The sequence below is a fragment of the Chrysochloris asiatica genome, unplaced genomic scaffold (genome assembly GCF_000296735.1).
Source record: "Chrysochloris asiatica unplaced genomic scaffold, ChrAsi1.0 scaffold00015, whole genome shotgun sequence".
Lineage (NCBI taxonomy): Eukaryota > Metazoa > Chordata > Mammalia > Afrosoricida > Chrysochloridae > Chrysochloris > Chrysochloris asiatica.
In genome coordinates this window covers 34,191,955-34,219,401 of record NW_006408533.1, presented here as the reverse complement: position 1 = coordinate 34,219,401, position 27,447 = coordinate 34,191,955, and the positions used below count along the sequence as shown (strand labels likewise).

Here is a 27,447-nt window from a genome sequence, read left to right as displayed (position 1 = left end):
CTGTGCGGCACACACCCGGGGACCTTGACACCTGGCTAGGCCTCTGGAGTGACCGGGCCCAGTGCAAGTCAGGTCCTGGACCACCTGGCTTGGGGTCCACCCTGTTTGATCAAGTTCTTCAGGGAAGGGAAGGAGCCCCAGGTCCCTGAGCTACCTCTGCCACACGACCACACTGTCTCTAAGGACCCGAGGGGCGACTCCCTGTGAAAAACCATAGGGCCCACTGTGAGCTGCAGCCTGGGCAGAGGGTGGGAGCCAGGGGGTCAGCCTGCTTCCAGGGGCTCCCCCTGGTTGCTCACTGCTGCCCCTGGGCCACAAAGTACTCTTCCTCCTCATTGTCCTCTTCGTCCTGCTGGCTGCTCTGGAGCAACAGCTCCAGGTCAGGGCTGGAGCCCAACCCCTTCAAGGGTTCTGGGCCACCTCTGGAGTGCAGGGTTTTGAGGGCGACGTGCAGGGAGATCCCTGAGAGGCAGAGGGCGAAGCCCAGCCAGTTGAGCAGGCTGATCTGATCGCCCAGCAGATGTGCAGCCAGCAGCAGAGTGCAGACTTCCTTAAAAATGCCAGCAATGGAGAGTGTGAGGCTGGAGGTTCTGGATACGGGGAGGAACTCGGAGAAGCCCAAACCAAAGGCGCGAATCCCGCCAATGAAAAGGCTCCCAAGAACCCACAGAAGCAGCCCCGTGTCCTGGAAACGGAAGATTTTTTCCGATGTTGACAAATGAAGACCTTCAAATATGGCAAAGAGCGGGAACAGTCCCAGGAACATGAGCGGCTGCAGGTGGAACATGGTGTCAATGGGATTCTGGAGTCCAAGCTCAGCTTTCTGCAGCAGCATCTGGGTGAGGGTCCAGCGAATGCCACTGATGAACGAGGCCCCCAGCACCAGGGCGAAGCCCTTCATGTTGAACTGTGTGGACTTGTAGGTGAACATGAAGAGGCTCCTGGCGATGAGGAGGACCACCAGGACCAGAGCTGCTCGCTAGTAGGACAGGGGGATGGTGTAGCTAACTCTTGGGTTTCCAGGACCAAGTGTTCATCCAGCTCCTCCAGCTTGAAGATCAGAGAGATCAAGATGAAGAGGACGGCAGAGGACTTGGTCATTGTGTACAGGGAGACGGTGATGTACAGGAAGCTCCAGTTGGACAAGCCCATGTCCAGCACCATTGCCAGTGCTGTGGGGGCCACTCTCCTGAGGTAGTCGGTCCAGCTCAGCAGCACGCGAGCTCTGTGGCTGGAGCACTGCACCAAGGCCCGGGACAGGGCAGAGAAGAGGAAGATGACAGTCAGGTGAAGCATCGTCATGAAGAGCGGGAAGCGAAACCTCTTGGTCAGCTATTTGTTGTAGAAGGTGATGCTGATGGAGAAGCAGTAGAATAGGAGGCCCAGCCCCACGGTCAGCACCGCCTTCCACACAAAGGCCACGTCCGGGGCCCACCGCCCCACTGGGTGAAGATGGAGCACAGAAGCCTGTGGAACTGGCCCCCACACTCCTGGCTAGGATTTCACCTCCATGGTTCAGAATGGTCAGCGGTGCCCCGGGCAGGGTCCTCACCTGCGGGGCTGGTGGCCTGGCCTGACCTCTTCCATGGGGGGAAGCTGAGTGCAGGACTCACAGGTCCCCAGACGGTGCCCTAGAGAAATGCAAGGGCAGTTCTGGGGACTTGGGCAGCCATGCCGTTGGGCTTCAGGTCCCACAGGAGCAAATGCTGACAGCGCTCCAAGCCTCATCCAATCTTGTCCCCTCACACGGGCCTCTAGGAAGTACCAACAGAGTGACCTCTACCCAGGGAACTCCCGAGGCTGTAAATCTTTATGGGAGCAGGAAGCCTCGTCTTTCTCCTGCGGAGCAATTTGAACTACCGACTAAGCAGTTAGCAGCCCAGCTCGTAATCCACTGTGTTACCAGATCATTTATCACTAGGAAAATGCAAATCAGAACAGCAATGAGACGTCACTTCACTTCCAGTTGCTGTTGTTGTTGTTAAGTGTCGTCCAGTCAGTTCTGACCCACAGAGATTCTGTATAGGGTTTCTAAGGAGTGGCTGGTGAGCTTGAATCACTGACCTAGATGATCAAACCGACTTTGCAGTCCACCGCATTTACCCACAACACCATACCAGAACTCTCTTCCAGTAGGAAGGCTATTCTCAGAAAAATGGAAGATAACAAGTTTTGGTGAAGATGAGGAGAAACTGGAACCCTCCCCTTGTACACTGCTATTGGGGATGTAGAATGGTACAGCCACTGTGGAAGGAGCTTGGCAGTTCCTCAAACAGTTAAACAGAAAATTACCATGCTGCTGTTGCTGTTGTTATTAGGTGTCGTCCTGTTGGTTCTAACTAATAGCAACCCTACTTACAACAGAATGAACTACTGCCTGGTCCTGTACAAAAACACAAGTGTCAGTTCATCTCATTGAGGGTCTTTGTCTTTTTCATTGATCCTTCACTTTTCCAACCGCTTCTCCAGGGACTGGTCCCTCCTGATAACATAACCAAAGTACATGAGATGAAGTCTCTAGATCCTAGCTTCTAAGGAACATTCTGACTATACTTCTTTCAAGACAGAATTTGTTTGCTCTTCTGGCAAATACTTTCACGATTCTTCACCAACACCATAATCCAAAGGCATCAATTCTTCTTTTGTCTTCCTTATTCATAGTCTAGCTTTTGCATTCATATGAGGCAACTGAAAATACTATAAGGTTTGGGTCAGTCCTCAAAGTGACATCTTTGCTTTTTAACAATTTACAGATATTGGTCTTTTGAAGCAGATTTGCCCAATGCAATACATTGTTTGATTTCTTAACTGCTGCTTGCATAAGTGTTGACTTTGGATCCAAGCAAAATGAAATCCTTGACAAGTTCAATCTTTTCTTCATTTATCATGATGCTGTTTTTTGGTCCAGTTGTGAGGATTTTTGTTTTCTTTACTTTGAGGTATTTAATCGGTGCTGAAACTATAGTCTTTGATCTTCATCAGTAAGTGCTTCGAGTTCTCTTTGGTTTCAGCAAACAAGGTTGTGTCATCTGCCTTCCTCCAATACTGAAGCCACTTTCTTCATGGAGTCCTGCTTCTTAGATCCTTTGCTCAGAACACAGATTGAATAAGTATGGTGAAAGGACACTGTGGTGCACACCTTTCTCAATTTGAAACATTCAGTATCCCCTTGCTTTGTTTGAATGACTGCCTCTTGGTCATGTACAGATTCCTCATGAGCACAATGAAATGTTCTAAAATACCCATTCTTCACAATGTTACCCATAGTTTATTATGATCCACATAGTTGAATGCCTTTGTATAGTAAAATAAAACACAAACATTGTTTTGGTATTCTTAGCTTTCAGCCAAGATCTATTTGACATCAGCCATGATATCCCTTGTTCCATGTCCTTTTCTGAATCCAGCTTGAATTTCTGGCAGGTCCCTGGAGTCCTGGTGTGGCACTGTAGGATAAGTACTCGACTGTGAGGTCAGTGGTTCAAACTCACCAGCTACTCCTTGGAAACTCTATACAAGGTTGCTATCGGTCAGAACCAACTCGATGACTCTTAACAACAACCCTGACCATGTACCCTGGCAACCATTTTTAAATTATCCTCAGCAAAATTGTACTTGCATATGAGATTAATAATTTCTTGGCACAGATGAGTGTTTCCAGCTCCACATCAGTTTGTTAAAACATTTCAGCTGCCATTCCGTCGTCAAGTCCAGGAACCGTATAAGCCAGCAATTCCACTCCTGGTATATATGCTCCAAAGAACTGAAAGCAGGGACTCAAACTGATCCTTGTAAACCAGTGGTCATTGGTGTCCTAATTCCACCTCTGAGAGATGTTCTGGGATATTTGTTGCTGATAATCGTATTCCTATACCTTTTTCAGTAACTAATAACCTGCGTTTTGGTTCTTGTGTGCCACCTAGTTGGTTCTGACTCATAGCAATCCTATTTAGGGTTTCCAATAGCAGCTGGTGGGTTAGAACTGCCAACCTTGCAGCTAGCAGTCCAGTGCTTCTTCTACAGCCATACCAGGACACCAGCTAATAGGCATGTATATATAAAATATTACAGCTTTTTGCTTTGTTTTTGTTCACTTAACAGTAAGATGAGCATTCCCAGGTTGTTACCACACTTCATGAGTAACCAGGCAGGCTGCCACCTTAAAATTTTCCAAGATTTTCCCTTCCTGTTAGCTAGTTGGCAGAGAGGTCATTTTCTGTCCAGTCTGTGCACATGGGCCCCCACTTGGAGGGCAGTGCTCACTCGCAGAGAAGTTTGGTAAAATCTTCTAGCAGCATTCTGTCCATCCCTCTGCAGGCCACCACTTCATCTGGAATCTTCTCAGATTCACATAGGAAGAGAGGTCAGCAAGCTGAGTAATGCTGGGATTGCCCGCTTCCCTGCAATATGGGTCAGCAATGAATAAAAACACCTGCCTCCTGGGGCCCTACAGTAGGGCAAGGAAGACAGTGACCACAAAGCACTTTCAGTCCATGTTGACACCTCAGTATAGTCTAGAGATGCTGCCATGGGCATCCTTGGGTCAGTCCCTCTTGTCCAGACTCTTGTTGCTATACTATTCCCACTCTCTGCTCACTCCAGAGGGAAGCCGGGGGCCTGACTAACCCAGACCACACAGTCCCATTTGACTAGTTCCCATGTCTCCCCACTGTGCCTTCTCTTTGCTGACAAAATCCCAAGGGGAAATAGTCCCCCAGGTTCAGAGCTTAAGAATTTAAATGTACAGAGACGGCACCTGTTGCAAACCTGTTCTCAACTCCCCTCATCCTCTGCGTGCCCCTTGGCAGATTATGTGTCTGTGTGTCCGGTGCAGGAGGACTGGCAGGTATCAGGTATGTCTACGCATTCTGGTGCCACCTTAGGCCAGGGCTGAGAGATGTGTGCCATACCTTCCCACCCGGCTAAGGATACCACACTTATCATTCCCTTCACACCAAGGCCTCCCAAATCTTCTCAAGTCTGAATGAGCACAAGTTCACAGGCTGGTGATAGGCAGACAAGGCTAGGGAAGCCCCTAATCTTCCTCAGGGCACCAAGTAGGAAAGATCTGGAACCCTGAAAGACCTCTAGACCTTTCCTCCACAGGGCTTTCCTGCCAGCCTGGACCACCTGCCCCATCTCAGGGCCTGGGAGCTTGGTGAAAGCCCACTAGAGGGCCAAGGGATTTAGCTGCAGGGTCCAGGAGCCAGAGCGTGGGTTGAAAAGCGGAAAGAGCTGTGGACTAGGCGGCAGCAGGGGCCCTACCATGGGTCTTGCTCCTTGCATCGACTGCTGAACCTCCTCACCCAAAATTGCCCAAGTTCTCAGGCTGGAGAAGACCCAGCAAGGCATGCCAGTACACAGGGCTGGGTCTGCATATTAGCACACAGATTGTACTACCCACCCAGACAACTTCTACCCACCCCTCAAGTCCTAGCCCACTTGCTCCTCCTCCTAAAGACTGATTTTGTGATGCACAGTCTGTTGAATGATATCTTATGTACTCACACACCTGTTTGCTAGGCAAGGCTATCCAGAGGAGAAATCCAAGAGGGTGGATTACCACACATGGTCATGGTTAGCTGATTACAACAAGAGCAAACAGCTCATCTTAGCCAGTGGTTGTCAAGCTTGTATTCACTGCTGATTCTGTCTGTGCATAACACACACACACATCAACATGTAATCCACACACACAAAGATATACATACTGTATCTGCAATATACACAGACACAAACACTACATAGATAATACACAAACAGCAACAATATGACAACACTTCACAACAGCAACAACAACCTTAACTTAGAGTCATGGTGTGGTGCTGTAGGATGAGCAATGGACTGCTAACCACAAGGTCGGCAGTTCAAATCCACCAGCAGCTCCTTGGACACCCTTCACAGGATCACTATGAGTCACTTAGCACCACCACCACCAACCCTAACTTAGATCTAACTAACATAAACCCTAACTCTAGGTCTAACACTAACCCTCAACTTAAGCCTCATCCTAACTCTAACCACATAAATGTGGGTTTTTTTTTTAAGATCAAAATTCAATATTAATAGAAGATCTAATGTTTTCTTCGAGGCTGTGTCTTGTACCCCACTTTGGAGGTCACCAGTTTTAGGCAATAACCACGGGCTTCCCTTCTTACGACTCCTCTAGTACTTGGAATCCAGAATCCACAATTCTGATCTCTCTCCTCGGGTCTCCTCGGGTCTCTCATTTTTCTCTGGCTGAACTTGAGGCTTGTTGTTATAGTTAAGTGTCATTGAGTCGGTTCTAATTCATAGAGACCCTTAACAGGGTTTCCAAGGAGAAGCTGGTGGATTTGAACTGCTGAATTTGTGGCTCACTGTCCAGTGCTGATCCTACAGTACCACACCAGAAGTCCAGGCTTAGGCAAGTGGATTCTGTTCTGGCAGGACTCGTGTGTCAGGTTGACCTGCATCCTCAAGGGCCTGGCCCTGCCCATCAGCCTGTGCTCGGAACATGCCCTGACGTGTAGGTGGGGAAACCGCCTGGGGAACCACAGTCTTCATTCCTGGGACAGCTCTCCATTTCTCAACCCAGTCAAGAAACCACCCCCAATCCCAGCCGCTTCTTATGGGGCTCAGAGTGGCCTTCAGATCAAGGGTGGGAAGCGGCTGTGGGTACCAGGGTTCCGGCCTCCTGCTCCGGGCCAGCAAGGTCAGGGGGTATCCACGGGGTGTTTCCAGGTGGAGAGGAGGGCCAGGGTTTGGATGGAGGGTGGGTATGAGAATGGCAGCCAGAGAATGCATGTGCCCATTCCAGAAATCCCCAATCAGGCCTCTCTCACTGCTCAGCTTCCACACGCAGCTGTCATAAATTCCAGCCCCACAAACAGCATAGCCAGGCCTCTGCCAGCTGCTCTCAGCAGCCGGGCCAGGGAAAGCCAGGGGCCTGGATTCCAGCCCCCACCCTCGGTGCAACCTGAGCACACAACACCGTTACATCATCTACAGGACCCACTGTGAAGTGGAAATGGGGGCTTCCTGTGCAAAATTAAGACTTTCTAGACAGCGACAGCAGAGCATTAAAGCAGGACCCGGGGTCCCGTGTGTCTGGAGGGATTCCTGCCCAGGGAGCAGGCCTGTGAGCAAGGAGGCCCGGACCCTCCAGAGCAGTCATGTTTGTCCATCCCACCATCTCCAGCTGCCATTCAGCCAACTCATTGCGGCTCCATAGGTAGACACTGGTGGAACCGTGTTTTCTAGTATTTTCAAGGACTGATTTTTCAGAAGTAGATCACCAGGCCTTTCTTCTGAGGTGCCTCAGGCAAACTTGAACCTCCATCCTTGTGAGTAGCAGTCAGACACATTAACCTTGTGCCCCACTCAGAGATACCCTCCCCCATTCCCCTAGCTCCTTCTGCTCATCACACCGTCAGGAGTGGGAGAGGTAGGCCATGTTTAGAGGGGACCTGTGGAGCAGAACAGGTAAACATCCGGTCCACATCAACTAACAGGAAAGAGTCCCCTAAATAATCATAGGATCTATCACTGAAGCCAGAAATTCACTAGGAGGAACCTGAACGAGTTCCCATCCTCACTCCATCAGCGCCAGCCCCATGTGAGGCAAGAATATGTTTCCACCTGGGCCTGATCACCTGGGCCAGACACGTCCATCTTTAGGCCTCATTTTCTACACCTGTGAGTGAAGACAAGGCTTCCAAGGCTGTTAGAAAATCACCATCAGGCCTAAAACACAGAAGAACCCAAAAGTACACACTGAATACCAATGAGCTGGAAATCATAAAGGTGATCTTAATGGATTCAGCCAAGTCATTTCAGATGAAGCAGATGCTTCCCACTTCTGCAGTCTCCTCGGGAGAATTCCAGAATGGGTGCATGCAGCCAGTCAGAGGGGTTTTCCTGTGTGTGTGTGTGTGTGTGTGTGTGTGTGTGTGTGTGTGTGTGTGCATCAACTACACAGTGGCCCGTGAATCCCTCCTGGAACCTCATCCAAGCACTGGAAGGCATAGGGGAAAGTTTCCAGGGTTTACTAAGGAAATGCATAGGCTCATCTGAAGGCAGGGTGCAGGTTCAGTGGTGCCCCCCACCCCCCTGCCCCCCTAGCACCCAGTCCTCGAAGTTGGGCAGGGACTCCCCTTGGTCCTCTTTCCCTGGGGTTAAAAGAGTCCGATGACACCGTGAAAGGCAGGCTTGGCTTCTGCTTGGCTGATGAGAGTGACTAGTCGCTGCCACTCCCTGTTAATTGTTGTCCTCTGTGCTGCTGGCTCACAGCCTCCCACTAATAACAATGACAAAAGTGGCATGTCATGGGAATTACAGTGTCCGGGCCTTTAGGGTTATTGGTCCATCCACTCTGATTGAGCTACTGCCCACCCACTGCTTCTCACCCAGGCTGAGTCACTCGCTGCTACCACTTGCCCTTGTCCAGATGGGACCAGAGTGCTTTCCAGAGCTACTTAAGTCGGTCCCTAGGAAGTCCAGATGCCTCGGCCCCAGAAGCTTTACAATCATTCATTCACTAGCATCTAGGTAAATATTGGTGTGGCACTGTGGGTTAATGCATTGGACTACAAAGTCAGTTTGAACCATAGGTCAGCGCTCCTCCGAAACCCTATACAGGGTCGCTGTGAGTTGGAATTCACTCAATGGCACTTAACAACAACAGGTTAATATTGGACATCTGGTGTGGCGCTGCAGGATAAGGGCGGGACTGCAAACTACCAGGTCAGCAGTTCAAACCCTGCTGCTCCTTGGAAACCCTGTACAAGGTCGCTATAAGCCAAAGTCCACTGTACAGCACTGAACAACAGTAACATCTAGGTTAATAAGGAGCCCTGGTGATGCTATAGGAAAAGCACTGGACTTCTAGCTACAAGGTTAGCAGTTCAAATCCACCAGCTGCTCCTAGGAGAAAGATGAGGCTTTCTGCTCCTGTAAAGATTTACAGCCTCAGATAAAACCCTATGCAAGGTCGCTATGAGTCGGACTCAACTTCATGGCAGTGGTTGGGTTGGATTTGGGTTCTCTGGGTTAACTGGGACAAAGGAAAGAACCATTCCTGAAGCCCACAGTATAGAGGAGTCCCTGGGTGGTATAAAGTTATATACTTCATTAGTAACCAAAAGGCTAGATGTTAGAGTTTAATCAGAGGTGTCTCAGAAGAAATGCCTGGCATTCTACTTTCAGAAAGTCAGCCACTGAAAATCCTGTGCAATGCCGTTCTACCCTGACACACATGGGGTCACCGTGAGCTGGCATCAACTCAACAAAAACTGGCTTTCCCGTGGAAAGAACAACAAGGACTCTAGGGGCAGGTGGGTCTCCTTCCTGCTCCACTTTCAATTTCTGCATCTGTAAAGTGGGTTCATGTTGGTGTTAGCTTTGTGTACTGTCAAGTCAGCTTCAACTCATAACAATCCCATTCAGGGTTGCCGAGAACTACTGGGCGGGTTTCAACTGATGACTTCGAGTCCTATCCTACAGCACCACCAGGGTTAATGTTGTTGTTGTTGTTAAGTGCCGTCAAGTCAGTACTGACTCATAGTGGCCCTGTATAGGGTTTCCGAGGAGCGGCTGGTGAGTTTGAACCGCCAACCTTGTGGTTCAAATCGACCTTGTAGTCCAGTGCATTAACCCACAGTGCCACACCAGGGTTAATGTTGTTGTTGTTAAGTGCCGTCGAGTAGATTCCGACCCATAGCAACCCTGTATAGGGTTTCCAAGGAGCAGCTGGTGAGTTTGAACCACTGACTTTGCAGTTCAAACGACTTTGCAGTCTGATGCATTAGCCAACAGCGCCATACCAGGGTTAACAGTGAGGCTTAAAAGAGGTAATGGACATCTTTATAAGAAACACATGGGTAGTTACTAGGAGCTACGTCTTGAGTGTTCACCATAATGTGTAAAATGCTTCCCATATCAGAAATGAGGAGACCCAGTTGAGTATGTGGAGAGGGTGAGGCACCAAGGTACTGAATGTGTGGACATTAGGTTACTGCTTGGTGTTAACTGTCCCACCCATGTGCCTTGCCCAGAGATACAGGCAAGGCTGCTCCGAGCTTGTGGTCAGTTACTGCCTGGAGCAGTGGGCACCACATCTAGGATGATCTGCTCATGCTGGCCAGGGACCACGAGGCAGGACTCTGCCCTATATAGGCAGAGCAAATAGCAAGACCACCAGACAGTTCCTGAGTAGATGTGGATGTAGAACGTGGAATGGGTCATCAGTCAGTGGATGAGAGAGACAGGCAGGCACCAGTCAGGAGCATAAGGGAGAAAGCAAATCCAAGGTACCTACTTCGCACGCTCCTTACAAACATGGCCCCTTAACCAGAGATGACCCAAGTAGCCGGAGGGACCTCAATCAAGCACTGCAGGAACTGGGTTGGTGTGCTGGGTCTGCTGGACTTCAAACCCCACCCAATGACTGTTGCCCACGGTCCCCTGGGAGAGGACAGAGTAACATGAGCAGGTTTCAGTGAGTTTGAGGAGAGACCGAGGCCCCTGGGAAAGGGATAAGAGTGACAGAAGAGAGGCAAGAAGACATCTGAAATGGATTCTGCTTTTTCCCAGTTGGATTGCTGTCAGGTCCTAGAAGGAAACCTGCTTCTTCCCTTCCATTGAAGGGTAAATAAGTTGGAATCCAGAAACCCAAATCTAGTGGCTCTGCCATTAACTGTGTGACCCTGAGTGGGTCATCCTCTGGGCTGCCTTGGAGTCCTATCTATATTATGTCACCTCCTAGACCCTTTCATATCTAATTCTGAGATGGTCACTTCCTTTGCTGTCCCCTTTACCTAGGCCTCCTAGTCAATAGGCAGGAAAAAGGGGCCAAGCCAGCTGGACCCATGCTGTGTCCCCAGCTGGGCTGCACAGGCCACGCCCTCTGGCTCTGAGCCAGGGCTCTGCCCTTCCTGGCATCCACTGTGACCCCAGAACCACAGCTGGGACTGGATTCCAGACTAAATATGGAACCTCCAATAGAGGCTTTAGGTCCCAAATCACCCCAGCTATGGAGCCTCACTCTGCCCATCCCCTGGCCGACCCAAAATGCTGATTCAGAAATTCCACAATTGGACAAAAGCCAGACAAAGGCCAAAGAGCCAGAATGACTGTGAACTTTCAGAACAGTCAAAACCAGGCCACACAGAACCGTTGTCTTTACTAAAAAACAATGGCAGCCAGCTGCCGGCTTTAATAGAACAGAAGATTGTAGAACAGCCAAGTCTCAGAGTGTGTGCAAGTTTATTTTCCAAAGTGGAAAAATGATGAAAAACTAAAAAACATGATAGCCCCAAGAGACAGTTCCCCGTCTCCTTTGCTGAAATGCACCATCACATCTAACACAAAGCCCACCGGACATCAGTCCCCCAGCTCTCTGCCCGCACACAGAGAAGGGTCCCACACATGGTAGCACCATGGCTACCACAGTCCAGGCTGACAAGTCCAATGCTGGGTTCCCCACCTACAGCACCAGGCTGAATCCAATCCTCATGTGAGTCCCGGTCTAGCACCATAGGTACAGAGGACCTCGGAAGGGCATACCATGAGAAGACACACCATGGACACCGCCAGTTCTGAGCATGTTCCTTGCCTGGGCCTTGGCTTTCTCTCCTGTGAAAATTGTCATCCCATCCTGATAGTCTTTCATCTGTGAAGCCTTGGGAGGGTTTATGGGGGTGGGAGTAGGTTGGGAAGGATGAAGTGCGAGAGGGACAGGACACGGCTGACCCTTGCCCGCACTGTGGCTAAGGAACAGCAGGGAACAGTCCTGCTTTGACAAAGGGCAAGTGACATTCATCTTTGCATGCCAGCATTCTACCTCATGTGGGTTGTGATGAGAAAAGAGATTGCAAAGATGGAAGGGGCAAAGAGAAAGGCTTTTCTTGTTTAAAATTTGCATTGATTGGTTTCCCCAAAAAAGTTATGTTGAAGCCTAAACCCCTGTACCTGTGAATGTGACCCTATTTGGAAACAGGTTGTTGCTGTTGTTAAGTGCCATTGAGTCGGTTCCGACCCATTGCGACCCTGAACAGGGTTTCCGAGGCTGTAAATCTTTACAGGAGCAGAAAGCCTCATCGTTCTCCCACGGAGCAGCTGGTAGTTTCAAACTGCTGAGCTTGTGGTTCACAGCCCAATTCGTAACCACTACACTACCGGAGCTCCTTTTCGGAAACAGGATGTGGTGTTAAAAGTTACTTTTTAATTTACCACAAGTGGTTTGACCTTTGTCCCTGTCCTCTGTGAAATACCCCTCCATTGGCCACACCTGAGGGCTTGTGTTAATAAGTAGGAGCCAGTAATGAGGGTGAGGACAGAAACAGAAAACAGTAATACTGGAGGAAGCTTCCTGAGGGAGAGAGTCCTGGAAGGAGCACTTCCTGGGGAAAGGATGTGCCCCCCACTCCCAGGACCTTTCCACACCTCGTCCATGCACCTCTTCCTGAGGCTCCCAAGTGACTCCTGGGTGGTGTCTTGCTGTTTCTGCCTGTTCATACCCTATTCATCCGAGTTGTGTCTTCTGTTCTAATAAACCCCACAACTCTAAGTACAATGTTCGAGTTGTGTGAGAAGTGGCAAAGAACTACTGAACTCGGCAGAGGAATCGAGAAAGTTTCCTGGGGAAGAGAGCCATTGGTGTCGGAGACAAGGGAGGAGCTGGGCAGTGGAGACTTGCTTCATCTCTACTTCTTACAGGTTCCTATTCATTGAATTGTTTGTTGACCGGTTTTTTCCTTTTGTTAAAAGTAGGATGACCTCATTTACATAACAGTGGAGTCCAGGTGTGGCACTGTGGGATAAAGCACTGGACTGCAAGGTTGATTTAAGCCACAAGGTCAGTAGCTCAAACCCACCAGCCGCTCCTTGGAAACCTTATACAAGGTCACTATGAGTGGGAACCGACTTGATGGTGCTTGACAACAACAAAACCTGGGATGGGGTTGGTCCTAAACCTAATCCTTTCTGAGTGGTCTCTTATAAGGGGAAACAGACATGGACAAACAGACACACAGACATGCACAGAGACATTCACTTAAGGCAGATGCCATGTGGAGACAGAGGCAGACGTGTCTACAAGACCAGGAACTCCAAGGATTGCCAAGGTGTGGTGTTGGAAGATAAGCACTGGACTGCAAGGTCGGTTGGAACTTGCAAGGTCAGTGGTTCAAACTGACCAGTCACTCCTAGGAAACCCTATGCAGGGTCGCTATGAGTGCGAACTAACTTGACAGCACTTAACCACCACCTCTGGAATGGAGTACTGGTGTGCAAGGTCAGCTGGAACCACACAGTTGGTGGTTCAAACTCACCCGTCTCTCCTCTGAAGCCCTATACAGGTTTACTATGAGTCAGAAATGACTTGATGGCACTTCACAACAACAACATTAGAGCTAAAGGAGACAAAGGCCTTTCCCCTAGAGCCAACGCCAAGAACTCAGGCTCCTAGAAATGACAAGGAAACACATTTCTGTTCTTTAAAGCCACCTGTTTGTGGTATTTCTGTTTCAGCGACTAGGAAATGAGGACTCAGTCATAAGGGGGGCCTGGGAAGGGCAAGACTGGAAGCGAATCCCGTAAGAGGCCAGAGCTGGCACTGACTCAGGTAATAGAACGAAAACAGCAGGCAGGTGAGAGCTTAGGGCCACAGTGTGGATACATCCATGGGGCGGGGTAGGGAGAATGCAGGACATGTCAGGAGGGGGAGGGTATAAAGAGAGACTGATGGGAGAGCCAGGTTTGGCTTTGAGTGACTTGTTAGATGACAGCAGAATACCCCCCTAGGGAATGTGAACGAGATGCCCCAGCCAGATTTAGTTGTCCAGGAGGCAGTCAGGTAAGAAAGGGGCTGGAATCAGAAGGACTAGCCTGGTGCAGAGGACAGCTGTGATGATGGTCAAGAGCCCTTTAGTGACAGTCAGGGCCACTAGAGGGGGGCTGGGACTAGACCCTGGGAATCCCCACCTTTCACAGTCCAGAGAACAAGCACCTCTGGAAAGGTGTGGAAAAGGAGGAAGGCCAAAGGCAGTGAGAACTGGAGGGTTAGAGTGGTCTTTGAAAATGAGACCATCAGGAGATCGCAACAAGAAGTTAAAACAGGTGCACTGAGGGAGGCGCTTAAAGAGGGTACAGTGAGTCAGGCCTGCATTACTGTCCCAGAAGGAAGTGTGCTCTTGGGAGGCTTGTTCACTTCTGGACCTCACCAAAGAGATACTCCAAATGTGGTTACTGAGAAAGAAAGAAAGGAGAAATAGAAAGATCCAAGACACAAATTTAACCAGAGGTTTCCCGTTATCAACACACTGATGCCTTGGTGACTCCAAAGATGCTTTTTGGCAACACGTAGAAGAGATCTGTTATATTTTAGTATTTCCTTTTTTAAAAAATTATTTTTATTGTTTTACTGTGATAAAATATAAACATAATAAAGCTGCAGTGCAGAGAAGTATTTAATATCTCTTCTAGCCAGTCTTTGTGATCTCCCACCAAACAACATTTTCCCCTGCTGGGTTTTGGTAAGAGAAGGTGGGATAAGATACTGGTAGGATGATATGAGTCAGTTGTGAATGGTTAACAGGGTTAACTATGATGGTAAAATCTTGGAACTCTGACATGTATAAAACGAGTCATCTCAGAAATAGGAATGGGGGGGGGGTCCTCACTGCCATCAAAGAAGAAATAAGTGAGAGTGGAGGGCTCTTTGGCCCCCAAGATTCCTGTGCATTGAACCTCCTCAACCCAGGAACGGAAAGCTGGGGTACCAGAGGAGTGGCAGAGGAGCAGCAAGAGAAGAACCAAGAACCAGAGCATGAGACAGAACGGTGGGCTTCCCAACCCACAGAGACAGTAAAGCTGAGTCTGGGTAGGAAACTTGCTTACAGAGTGGGGTGCCTCTAGGCATTTATGGGGCAGGAGGTGGGGTGCTGGATTTGCTGACTCTGGAGCTAGAGCCCAGAGCCTCTAGGTTACAGCTTATGATGGAGTGAGGAGTCCTATGGGCATTTAGTGGCAGCCCTAAAAGAGCTTTGTAACTTTGTCAGCCTGTGGGCACGGCTGTCCTGACTGGAACAACTGTGCCCCGAGCATTTCTGACCCTGAGTTCTGGTGTGGAGCTGTGGGTTAGTGCGCTGGACTGCAAGGACAGTTTGAATAACAAGGTCGGTGGTTCAAGTTCACCAGCTGCTCCTTGGAAACCCTATACAGGGTCACTGTGGGTTGGAACCAACTCCACAGCACTGAACACCTTTCCTAATAAACCCTGTGACTGTAAGTATGGTGTCTAAGTTCTGAATAGCCACTGCAAACACTTACTGAGTCCAGTTAAGTAGAGTGTGTTGTGGGAGGAATGATTGCTGATACCTTTATATTCTTTTGTAAAATCATTGATCAACTCAGCCTTTTTTACACATAAAATTCCATGACACTGATACGTTCGTCATGTGGTACACCATAACTGCTATCCATTTTCAAATTCTTTCACTCTCATTAGTAGCGTCTTAGTGCCCCCTAAACCGAGACCCCTCTGCAGTCCTCGCTTTCTAGAGACAGCATAATTCAGTCAGGTAGAAATCTGGTGAGGAGCAGAAACATACAAACAGGAGGTTTAAGGATTTTGTTTTTCTATAACTTGGAAGTTTAAAACAGTTAAGCTTTATGCGTACCATATGTTTTCAAACCCACTGCCAGTGAGTTGATTCTGACTCATAGTGACCCCATCTGGGTTTCTGAAATTATAAATCTTCAGGGGCGCAGAAAGTCTCATCTTTCTTTCGCAGTGTAGCTGGTGGGTTTGAACTGCCGACCTTGTGGTTAGTAGTCCAGTGCTTATCCTACAGGACCATCCTTGACATATGTCTTAAACATACCATAATCTTTTTGTGGCTAGAACTTGGGTTCTAGAGATATTTAGAGTTGAAAATGATCTAGATCTAATTTAGCCTTGTTGCTGAGTGCTGCAGAGTCAGTTCAGACTCATGGTGACCCTGTTTTAGGGTTTCTGAGAAGCAGCTGGTGAGCTTGAACCACCAACTTTGCAGTTCAAATTGACCTTGCAGTCCAGCGCATTAACCCACAGCGCCACACCAAGACACCAAGTTAGCCTTGTTGTTGTTGTTGTTGTAATGTGCCGTGGAGTCTGTTCTGACTCATAGCGACCCTGTACAGGGTTTCCAAGGCTGTAAATCTTTACGGGAGCAGAAAGCCTCATCTTTCTCCCGCGGAACAGCTGGTAATTTCGAACTGCTGACCCTAAGGTTCACAGCCCAATTCGTAACCACTACGCTACTAGAGCTCCTTAAGCCTTAGCCTCTCATTTTACTGATGAAAACAGCAAGGCCCCAAAATACTAGTTGGTTTGCTCAAAGTCATGCCATTTATTAGTAATGCAGCTAGGACTAGAACTCATGGCTCATGACTCTCCTCCAGACCTCTGTAGCTACAAACCAAACCAAATCAAATGTAAATCATATTCTGATTCCATTCAAAATAGTATGATTCCACCTTAGCAGTTTGAGAGGTTTCATCATATTTAACACTGTGCCATCCATACATGCTATATGATAAAGATGACCCTTGAAAACACAGTAAAATAAATCAGACAAAAAAACCCATACACATATGTAGAATAATCTCACTTACCCATGTAATAGGAATAGGAATAGGCAAATACATGCAAATCAAAGCTAATTAGTCACCAGGGGCTGGAAGGGTGGGGGTGGGATTGGAGAGGCAATGCTCCAAAGGTACCAAGTTTCTATTTGGGGCAATAAAAAAACTTTCAGAAGTAGGCAGTAGTGAAGGTTGTATAATATATAGTAAATATAATTAACATCATTGAATTGTACACTTGAAAATGGTTAAAACGGCACACAAAAATTGTACCATCCAACAATTTGGAGTACATATTTTTAAAAAACTGACTCAATTCCGTTTTTACAGTATTCAGAGCAGCTGCATATAGTGGTGTAGGTGGTTTGTGGTAAACAAGGTGCCCAGGTGGGGGGCTGGGTGTGAGCTGAACCTGTCTGCACACCACTCACCTAGCCTTATGCCCAGAGACGGAGCTCCGTCTGCCAACAAGGGGACCTTTCCAGTTCTTCCAGAAACACTGGATCAGCCAGTGCTGGCTGGGTACCACTTTGGAGTTAAGTTCATTTGTTATAAGACTGAGTCTTCGGTTTTCTTGTTAGCATGGCCAACATGCACAACAGAACTAAATGCTACCTGATCAGCTGCAGATTGGACTGTTGTGAAACCAGAGAGTTTTCATGGAGTGATTTTTGGACGCAAATCACCAGGCCTTTCACCCTAGTCTCTCTTCATCTGGCAGCATCACAGTAACACAAGCTTCCATGGCCAGATGGGTGGTGCCTACACAAGGAGAGACATTGGCTAGGAATCGAACCCACATCTCCCACATAGGACACAAGAATTAGGTAGGGATAAATGTTAAAGACAAACTGGAAAACGAGGGCTTCACATATAAACTAAAACCAAAAATAAAAACATGGAAAGCAAATTTACAAAGGAAGAAATAGAAAAAGTCTATGAAATCATTGAAAAGCTTCAAATTCACTAGCAATCACAGAAAAACAAAGGAAAATGAGATATAATTTTATATCTATCAAATTTGGAAGTCGTGTAGAGTAATGCTGATACCCAGTGTTGGGAAACAGGTATTCCCACACTTTGCTAATGGGAGTAAAGTGTTTACAATCTCTCTTTCGTAACACAACTGGGCATATGCAAGCATAAAAAAATTCTTATGTATGCATAATCAGAGAATGTGTCAAGGAGATAGATAACCAACAATGTCTTTGACAATCCACCCGCAAGTATGTCAGTAGGAAAATAAGTGAAGAGACAACAAACCCCCAGTGAAGCATCCTCTTTGAGTCCTAAGCATTCTGAGTCAGCATCAGCACCACCACCAAAATGCTCAGAAGTGACAACTCAACCAGCATGTGCACGTGGTTAATTTTTTCTTCCCTGATTCAGCTATTGTTGTGTAGGGGGGTGCTGCTGGTTAATGCGCTGGACTGCAAAGTTGGTCTAACCACAAGGTTGGCGGTTCAAGCTCACCAGCCACTCCTAGGAAACCCTATACAGGGTCGCTATAAGTCAGAATCAACTTGATAGCACTTAACAACAGTGAATTTGAACCACTGACCCTACAGTTAGCAGCCCAATGTTTTAACCCACTGCACCACCAGGGTTTTGTTTGCACCAAGGAACTTTTTATAGCTGAGTTGTTATTAACTGTCATCAAGTCTGTTATTACTCATGATGACCCTGTATAGGGTTTCCAAGGAGCAGCTGGTAGGTTTGAAGCACCGAGCTTGTGGTTCAAACCGACCTTGCAGTCCAGTGCTTATCCTATAGCACCATACCAAGACTCCACAGTCAGCTCCAAGCTTTTCCCAGCCACCAAGAATTCCCTCCCTAACAGCTTTAACACAGAAAGAAGAGGCAGCTGTCTGTGGCCGTAAAGGTTTATATTCTCAGAAAACTTAAAGGAGCAGTTCTACAGGGTTACTGAGTCAGAACTACCTCAACGGCCGTGAGGAGTTTAGATGGTGCCAACAGGTAACACACTTGACTGCTAACTGAAAAGTTGGCAGTTCAAGTCCACCCAGAGGTACACTGGAAGACAGGCGTAGCAATCTACTTCTGAACAGTCTGTCATTGAAAGTCCTACGGAGTACAGTTCTATTCTGACACACACAGTGTTGCCATGAGTTGGAAATGACGCCACCGCAACTGGTTTATAAAAAGTCATGAGGTTGAGGCAGGAAAAGATAATGTTAAAAGAGAAGACATGAAAACCAGGAAGGGAGTTCTCGGTGCTGGGGCAAGCTTGGAGCTGACTGTGTCTCCAGAGTAAAGCCCCAAGAATCTCTAAAGGCTGGAGCTGTCTGCATTTCTTGGATGCTTTAGGCCCCTCGGAGGATCAGGATGAGAATCCCACAGGTCCCTATCTACTGCTCTACCTCTTAGAAGTGTAGATGCTTCAAAGAGAGCCTTCCAGGGTAGGGTACCACCCAGCCTGTAGGGGTGCTGGTCTTGGCCTTTCCCATTGAATCATCCCAATGGGAAGGAGTGGTTGTAGGTGTCTAAGTTGTGTTCCCAGGCTCCACCCAACCTCAAAGAAAGCCATGGGCTCCCTTGGGCATCAGCAATGCCACACACTGGCACTTTCTGAATTTTCCCAAATGCTGGATCAGTCTCAGGAATCTAGATGTGGGATTCAAATAAGCCAGGGCCAGAATCAAAGAAGGGAATGAACTGTAATATAATTGCCCTCCTTTGCCATGAGACCAGAAGAAATGGACAGTGCCCGGCTACCACTAAGGAGCGTTTCAATCAAGGACCTAATTGTTGAATCTTGATTAAAAGAAGGAAAAAGGGTAGAAGAGAAATTCAAATTCTTATTAGAAACCACATTTGCTGCAGAAAAGGAAGGTGAGAACAACTGCCTAATCAATGTCACTGAACACATGGAAACTGTTGGACTGGTCTATGTTTTGCTATGTATGCTCTCCACAATAAAAATGAACTTTTAAAAAAATGATAGCATTGAGCTCTTTTAAATATTCTTTGTACAAGATTAAATGAACAACTGTCACTAAACACAGACAAGAACCTTCAGACTTAGAGAGTCTAAATCACTGTTGGTAAAACAATATGGACAGACAACTGGCATAACGTAGTCCCCAAAGACAATGCTCAACATTCAACTTGGATCTTAAAAGTCCATGAGCAGCCATCTAAGGTGTGACTCTTAATCTCTGTGCAAAAGAAAGAAAAGTGATAAAAATTGAAGATGCTTGGAATCAGACCAATGGAGCATGTGAACATCAGTTTCCATGACTCTGAGATGCCCAGTTGCTCTGAAAGGGATCATTTTAGAAGGTCCTGGATAGAGTGGGAGAAAATATGGAACAAAACTCAAAATTATATTTAAAAAAAGAAAAGAAAAGGGCTTACTGGTTAGAAAGAAATTGAAGGAACCCAAGACTATGGCCCTCAGCCACCCTTGAGGTCTGGATAGGAACTCACCCTCATGATCTAATCTTCAGCCAAGCAGTAGATAGGTATATAGGGGGAACAACAAGGGCAAGGTATCCTCACCACAGAATGGTCAATCATTCAAAATCAAAAGGGCAACATTTACCTAAGGAGTTGAGAAGTGATGGGAAGGAGGGTGGAATAGAAACAGGAAGCACGGGGAGACAGGGGGATAACTGCTGTTGCTGGAGGATTGCAATCACTGAGCTGAAACCCTTGGTTGAAAATTTTACTGTACACGTATGTAACTTACACTTTAATAAAACAGTTAGTATGAAGCGGGTAAAAAATGGCAGCCATAGGCAGCATATCTACAAATAAATGGTACAAAGCTGAATTTCAGGCCTTGGACACTTTGAGAGATGGAGGAGCGGAGGGAGAGCTAGATAGAGGCTATATGATTGGGAAGAAAAGTGCCTGAGCCAAAACCACAGGAGTATACCAGCTCTCCACCCCAGGTGGAAGGCCCCAGGGCCTTCTGGACCCTTCTCTGAGCCTCTCTTCTATAAATCAGCAAGATGGACTAGGCCTTTACTTTCTAACAGTGGAGCTCTGAAACCTACAGATTTGGGGTCTCTGTCTCACTTCCAGAATCCCACACAGTGTGAGTTTGGGGTATAGCATTTCATTTGGTAGTTGCTATTACTTGCCATTAAGTTGGTTCCAACTCATAGCAACCCTGTATAGGGTCTCCGAGACTTTTTAAATCTTTGTGGGAGCAGAAAGCCTCATCTTTCTCCCATGAACTAGCTGGTGGGCTTGAACCTCTGATCATGTGGTTCACAGTTCAATCATTATCCTATGGCATCACTGTGCTCCCTGGGAGTTGCTAATGTTCAGGGTCTAGTACCAGCATTTGGGAAGTGTGGTCAATGTACTTAGAAAGGTCATGACCTCCAGTGGTCACATCCTCTGGTTCTTTCTTGAAGGACCAGCAACCTACACCTGAGAAATGTGTAAATAAATAGGATGAGCTTGGCTGAAACACTGAAAGGCTTCTCATTCTATATCAACTGTCTCCAATCAGGAGCCCACCACTGACTAGAAATCCTGGAAGCATTTGTGGAAGGGAGACCACATACAGTGGTGCAGTTTGTGTGCTGCACAAAGATGTCCACCCAAGACATCACCAAGTCAGTAAGGAGCCAGCTCATCCCGCATGTGTCAAACCATTTGTCCTGGTGCAAGGCTGCAGCCACTATGGGGGCCAGAGGTGGCGTGGGGACGGGGTGAAGGAGGTATAGGGGGTATTGTCTCCAAAATTCAGGCTTCCAGATAAAAACCAATTGCCAACTCCTGGTGACCCCAGGTGTGTCAGAGTAGAACTGTGCACCATAGGGTTTCCTAGAGCTGATTCCTCTGGGTGGAATCAAACCTCCAATATTTTGATTAGCAAATGAGCACATTAACCATTAGTCCAGTCCAGGCACTCCGTCCACCAACATAAGAGTGTCTTTTGCTAATTCTCACCAAGGTGCTGTATAGGTTAGTAGCAGGACCGTTGGCGGAAGGACCAGGACCATGAAAATATTGATGTTCTTTCTCCAAAGCCCTGGCTCCCCAATACAAGAGAAGGCACTTGACCCATCACTTCCCCAACCCCATCTGCTCCCTGAGTTCCTGGTCACAAGGACCCACTTGTCCATCCAGACAAGATATGCCTTTGATGTCCCCACTTTCTCTGCTGCCTACTAAGCTTCTTACCGTCCAGTTCCACAGACAGAGCCCATTGTCCACCATGTTGTGTGCCCAGCACTGGGGACAGGGTGTGTGTGAGACAGGAGGCTCAGACCCTCAAGACCTTCCCATCTTATCTGAAAAATCATGAAACACCTATGACACAAGGAGCAAGGAGCATATCTAACGGGAAATGCCGTCTGTTCCTCACAAGCCTACTTTGGCTCGGTCTAAAAATAATCCAACTCCATCCTCCCCACCAATCTACAGATCTAAGAATAATGCAACCTGAATTCAAAGCTCTCTTGGGTTTGGTCTCACTCTTCACCCTATGATGCCTAAACACTTCACACTCCGAGAAAATGAGGTAACAAGGCATTCATTAAATTTTCTGCACATCAAATTCTACAAATTACCAGTTGGACTGGGCTCCTTTTCCTTGATTGCCTAGTGCCGAGTCGAAGGCCTAACAAGAAGCCAGGAGCCCATGCTGCGAGCACTGAGGCCCCACTCAGCTGGGGCTGGGGGGCATTTCCTGGGGGGCAGACAGAGTGGGGCTCACACAGCTGGTGTGACTTGCTTGGGGGTGCTCGTGTTCACCAGATCAGCATTCATAAGGAAAGCTTTCTCCTTCCCTCTTTCTCACTTTCCTTTATATACTGGATGGGAGGTGGTAAGGGTGTGGCTAAAGGCTTCCTGGAGGTGCTAACTCTTATTCGTTAGGAGATGCGGTGATGAAGTGGTTAAGCACTAGGCTATCTAAAAGGTCAGTGGTTCAAACTCACCAGCCACAGTGGGGGAAAGAAAAGATTTACAGCCTTGAAAAGCCTATTGGGCAGCTCTACTGTGTCCTATAAGGACATGAGTCAGAATGGACGGCAGCGGGTTTGTTCTTTCAGTTCTTAGTTCCCAGCTTAAAAGAGTGGGTGAAACTTGGCAGAGAGTGAGTGGGGGGCCTGCTCCTTGGAGAGAGGGCAGGCCGAGTGGTGTCCTCACACTGCGGTGGAGTCCAGGCTCTGCCCCTTATTAGTGTGTCACTTTGAGCAAATTGCTGAATTTTCAGGCTTTAGTTTCTTTATTTCTAAAATAAGGGCTAAATGACCTAATGTCAATAAATTGTGTAGCACAAAGAACAACTCAAATAACAGGATTATTACTACTAATACTGGTAATGCAGTCCCTGTGTGGTACAAATGGTTAACTAGCTAAGCTGCTAACTAAGAGGCTGGTGGTTCAAATTCACCCAGAGGCACCTAGGAAGAAAGATCTAGCAACCTACTTCTGAAAAATCAGCTACAGAAAACCCTATGGGAGCACAGTTCTACTCTTACACACATGGGCTCACCATGAGTCAGCATCAACTCCGTAACAACTGTTCTTTTAGCACAGATACAACCACCACCAGCATCACCACTTACTAACCTACGCTGCCTGGGAGACCCGGAAGGTAAGCACACTGCCCCTAGGTCAAGAAGCACATGGCACTAGACAGACAAGTCACTGTGACCCCATACATGGCTCAGCAAGGATCCTGAAGCTGGAGTGCAGGACAGATGAAAGGGGAAGCCCAGCATACACAGAATCCAAGCCGGTCACTGGGCCCCTAGGGTTCTTCTGCCAAAACATCTCCCAAGTTCATCCTTCTCACCTCGGTTTCACCTGCCCCACCCCCAGGTCCCACCACACCAAGGTCAGCCTCAACTCCTTCCTGTCATCTCCCCCCATCCCCACTCCCCAAACAGGGAAAGTCTCTCCAGGTAACAATTCTCTAACAAAAGGGCATTAAAAACATACACAAACCTTCCACAAACACCAAAGACAGACATGAGCTACAGGGGACCTGGCCCAGGGGCAGACTGGATGGGGAGAGCTTGCTTCCTGGTCACTGGTTTTACATACAAGTGTCCCCTGCTCTTGTGTGGTCACTCTTCATTCCTCAGCTCTGCTTCCTCAGAGGATGTGCCAGAGGTTAGACACGTGTCAGAGAGAAGATGTGTGCAGCAATGAGAGGGGTACCCCAGACCCAAACTGGGCGCACTGAAGATTAAGTGTTGTCGAGTCGATTTCTACTCATAAGGACCCTACACACAGTTTCCAAGGAGCAGTTGGTAGGTTTGAACTGACAATCTTATGGTTTGCAGTCCAGAAGATGAGTCAATAAAAACCTAAGGTGGTAGAATCTTTTCTGCAAATACAAGGAACAGAGTATGTAAATTTCTGGACTCAGGGCTGATAAGTTATACATGCTACCAGGATGACCCTTGAAAACTTATGCTAAGTGAAAGAAGGCCATCACTAGGGGTCATATGTGGCCCTTTATATGTATATATATATCCCATTTATCAGAAATGTCCACAACAGGCCAATCTATAGAGAAGAAAGGAGATTCGTGGTAGCCTAGAGATTGGAATACCGGATTTGGAGAACTCTGGAAAGTGACTGCTAATGGGTATGTGGTTCCTCTTTGATGAAAGTGTTCTGGAATTAGATAGTGGTGATGTCTGCACAACTTTGTGACTATACTACACACCACTGAATTATATACTTTACAAGACTGAATGTGATGGCGTGTGAATTACATCTCAATAAAGTTTTTGTTTTTTAGGGAAAGAACTAGAGAGGAGGGTCACACATCTATGGGCTGTGGTAATAAGGACCTACCATCGAGGAAGATAACTGGAGTGAACAGAAAGGAGGCTCAGGTGTGAGAAACGGCAGATGGAAGGAAGGACGCAGTCTCAGGAATCGGGCCTTCACGCAGCACTTGGCTGCTAACCAAATGCTGGTAGCTCAAAGCCACACAACAGTTCCACAGGAGAAAGGCCTGGGAAACCCCTCTAGTAATGATTGTTGTTGTTGTTGTTAAGTGCCGTCGAGTCGGTTCCGACCCATAGCGACCCTGTACAGGGTTTCCGTGGGTGTAAATCTTTACGGGAGTAGAAAGCCTCATCGGTCTCCCGCGGAGCGGCTGATAGTTTCGAACCGCTGACCTTAAGGTTCGCAGCCCGATTCGTAACCACTACGCTACCAGAGCTTACAGGCTAGGAAACTCCTGACACATGAGATCACCATGAGTAAAAGTCAACTCATTGGCATCTAACAACAACAGGGTGAAGGAATAAGGCCGCAAACAAGTATATTTTCTTCTGGATGTGATTTTGGACACCGTCTGCCGCAAAGCTGAGCGCCTTTCACCACAGCTGCTGTGGGTCAGAAACACATGTCGAATTCCTTTCACTCAACCTCCCTCAGATGGACAAGGCAAGAGTTTTCAAGAGCTACAATTTCTTTTTGTGATTTTTCTCCTCGCATCTATAAGGAGCTCTGGTAGCGTATAGTTACAAGTTGGGCTGCTAACCTCACAGTAGGAAACTACCAGCTGTTCCGCAGGACAAAGATGAGGCTTTCTGTTCCTGTAAACATTTATAGCCTTGGAAACAGTATACAAGATCACTATGGGGCAGACCCAACTCCATGGCATGTAACCACCACCTCACATCTATAACCCCAAGTTCCCGAGAGCCAATTGGATTCCCCAGTCATTTGTTAAACTCAGTATCACACCACAACCTGGGTGTCCTAGGCAGGTCCCTTTCCTCCTGGCCATTCTTAGGGAACAGAGACCATGAGAGGGAGCTGGAACCGATGCCATGGGATCTCACACCCTGCCCTCCACAGATGTCCTCTGGTCAGGTTTATGCTTTGATGTGATATTTCCTGAGCAGACACAGTGATTTCTCTTCAGTAAAATTCCTCAAAATACTTCTGAGAAGCTCCCTGAGGGCTTTAACTGTCGTGACTTGTAATATAAAGTACTCTCACTTTACACATTCCACACAAGGGATCTTGAAGTTGGAGGAATTAACAATTTCAGCCTTCTAGAATATTCTCCCCTCAATGGAGAAAGTCATCAAACAAAACAACAAAATCACACAAAAAGACAAGCTCTCCAAAGCCCCCAAACACCAAGTTTAATAAGTAGAAGAGGAATTACAGCCAAAATAAGATCATTTTAAAAGGTACATTTGGGGAGGACAAAACCCTGCTTATGACTTTTTAAAATTTGTTTCTCTGTGTCACCTGAAAATCCTATACTTGTGGCCTCACTGGACCCACGTTTTATTAGATTGTGGTGGGGGCTTAGCATCAGCGATGAAATGGTTAAGCCTCAGCAGACACAGTGGGTCTCTCCAGTCACGGTGGGTTTTGCCTACTTATTTCTGTTCTGGTGTTTGTGTTGGCTGAAGCAGAGAACCGCACTGAAAAGAGCCCTCGAGTAGCAAGCGAGGTCCAGGCCGATGTAGGGAAAATAGACAGAAGCCCCGCAAAACCAAACCAGTTGCAGTTGAGTGCATTGCAGCTCATGACAGCCCCATGTGTGCTGAGTAGAACTGCTTCATGGAGTTTCTGTTTTCAAGGCTGGGACCTTTCAGAAGCAGATCCCAAGGTCTTTTTTTTTTTTTTTTCAAGGCACTTCTGGATAGGTTTGAACTGCCAGTCCTTCATTAACAGTTGAGTGCTTAACTATTTGCACCACCTAGGATACAAAAAGGCCCACCTCAGGAAAGGCAGCAGCTCCAGTTGGCCAGGCCCCTCCATTTGTTGTTGTTGTTAGGTGCCATCGAGTCAGTTCTGACACCTGGCAACCCTGTATAGGGTTTTCAAGGAGCAGCTGATGAATTTGAACCACCAACCTTGCAAGCCAGTACATTATCCCACAGCGCCACACCAGGACTCTAAGAGAAGAGATGTTGTGTTGTTGTTAAGTGCTGTCGAGTCGATTCTGACCCATAGCGGCCCTGTATAGGGTTTCCGAGGAGCAGCTGGTGAGCTTGAACCGCCAACCTTGCAGTTCAAGCAGCTTTACAGTCCGCGCATTACCCACAGCGCCACACCAGAACTCCAAGAGAAGAGATGATGGTGGTGGTGGTGGTTGTGGTTAATGTGCCATGCAGTCAGTTCCAACTCATAGTGACCTGGTACAGTGTTTCCAAGGCTATAAATAAATCTGTACGGGAGCAGAAAGCCTCATCTTACTCCTGCGGAACAGCTGGTAGTTTCGAACTGCTGACCTTGAGGTTTGCAGCCCAATTTGTAACCACTATGCTCCCAGAGCTTCTTAGCGCCCCCTCCATAGTTACTGTGAAATGCCTATATCTCATGGCTTCACAGTACAAATGGGCAGTCCAAAGGAGCAGGAAAAATAATTCTGTTGGAAGGGTTTCCCCCTCAGGCTGGCAGCTGGCCTGGGCAAAGACCAAAAGGCCACATGTTTGGCCTCCAGGCCTGCACTGCTCTGACACCCACAGCTCTCGGAACGTGGGCCCTTCCTCAGCGTGTGTTCCAGTCAGGGAAGCAGGCAAACCTGGATGTAGTGTGGCACAAATCTCACCATCTGAGGTCAGAGAGGGCCAGCCCACAAACACGTATTGTTCTTGGGGAGCTCTCCCCTCGGGGGCTCATTGTTCAACAGTGCACATTTACTGAGTGCTGTGCTGGTCTGGCATGCGCTGGGCCCTCCACAAATGTTTGCTGTTGGCTCCCTTGGGGTGGAAAGCAAGATTTGGATTTGGGCAAAGCACGCTTACTTACTAAAGCCTTAATCCAGGCGGAGACTGGATTACCATGGAAAAAGAACACAAAACAATGTGGTTGTTGTTATTTACTGTGGGCAAGGCTTGGAGCCAGCACTACAACCCAATGTAT

The 27,447-nt window shown here is 47.7% G+C and overlaps 1 pseudogene; it reads right to left on the bottom strand.

Moving 5' to 3' along the window:
• Positions 1-295: 295 nt before the first annotated feature.
• The window catches only part of LOC102826682, a 38,859-nt pseudogene continuing 11,707 nt past the window's right edge, over positions 296-27,447 (bottom strand).